Source organism: Carlito syrichta, unplaced genomic scaffold, assembly GCF_000164805.1.
Source record: "Carlito syrichta isolate Samal-C Ts95f unplaced genomic scaffold, Tarsius_syrichta-2.0.1 Scaffold305780, whole genome shotgun sequence".
Taxonomy (NCBI): Eukaryota; Metazoa; Chordata; class Mammalia; order Primates; family Tarsiidae; genus Carlito; species Carlito syrichta.
In genome coordinates, this window is record NW_007249876.1 from 113,266 (window position 1) to 114,792 (window position 1,527).

Here is a 1,527-nt window from a genome sequence, read left to right on the forward strand (position 1 = left end):
CTCCTTTTCTTAACGGTTTATTTTATTTTTAGAGTTGGGGTCTCACTCTCTCACCTAGGCTGGAGTGCAATGGCGTTATTATGGCTCACTGCAGACTGATCTCCTGGAATCACGCAATCCTCTTGTCTCAGCCTCCCATGTAGCTCGGGTTACAGGAGCACATCACCATGCTCACCTAACTTTTTAAATTTTTGTAGAGACAATCTTGTTATGTTGCCCAGGCTGGTCTTGAACTCCTGGCCACAAGGAAATCTCTCACCTCCCAAAGTGTTGGGATTACTAGCATGAGCCACCACACCCAGCCTGGAACTTCTCTTAATAGGTGTTTGGCACTCTTGTAGCAGCTGGTAATTTAACAATTAGCTGGGGAGAAGATAGAAGATGAATCAACCAATTAATAAATGATTTTGTAAGATAAGTGTTAGGAAAAAAATTATCCAGATCTTGGGAAGAACAAACTGCTTTACACAGAATGGTCAGAAAGAGAAACTCCCAGAGGAGGTAATAATGGAGAAGAAACCCTAAGGCTGAGAAGGAATCAGGCATGTAAACATCTAGGGATAGACTCTTTCAGGCAAAAAGAACTGCAATTCCAAATGCCTTAATGAGGAGATATTCTTGGCATGTTCAAGGAACTGAAATAGGTCTTCCTTCTTGCAGTGAAGGAAAAGATGATGAGACAGTTTGAATATTAAAATGAAAGTTAAAAAATAGAAGTAAATTAGTAAAGAAGAGGAATGGTACTGCACCTCTTCAGATCAAATCAAGTTTCCTTATCTCTCAAAATATCAGCTTCCTCATTTGTAAAGTTCGGATAAAAATCAAGACAAAACCAGTACTTACTGCATAAAATTGTTGGGGTGAATAAAGTACATGATATCGCATCTGCTTAGCACAATGTCTTGCATATAGTAAGTACTCAGCAAATATTAACATTTATTATAATATTTGTATTGCCATCTTCATGAAGGCAAAAGCATCTCCCTTTCAAAACCTATTTTAAAAATCAATTACATTGTTTCATAATTACTTGATAATTACTTAATATTTACATGCTATTTACAATTGCTTGACAATTACATGCTAACACGTGATAATGATCAAGTAATTATGTAATGATATAATGTTTTTTTCTAGAGATACATATCAAAGTATTAGGGGCAAAATGGCATAATGTCATATTTGCCTTAAAACACTATCGCAATAAAGGGAGGAGGCAAAACAAGTGTGGCAAAACTGATTACTGATGAATCTGGGAAATAGGTATATGAGTTCATCCCATTAGTTTCTGCTTCTGTGAATTTTGAAAACTTTCATAATTAAAAGATTAAAAAGAAAAAAAAAGATGTGCTGATGGATTACAGTAGAAACAAAATGTAACACATTGTAGAGGAGTGCTTGGGACCTGTCAAATATATGATTCAAACAAAGAGACAGACAAATTGAGAATCTCAGAGGACATATTTTGGCGGGTGACATATAAATGTGGTGGGCGGACACATTGTACACATGCTATATGATGGCAAA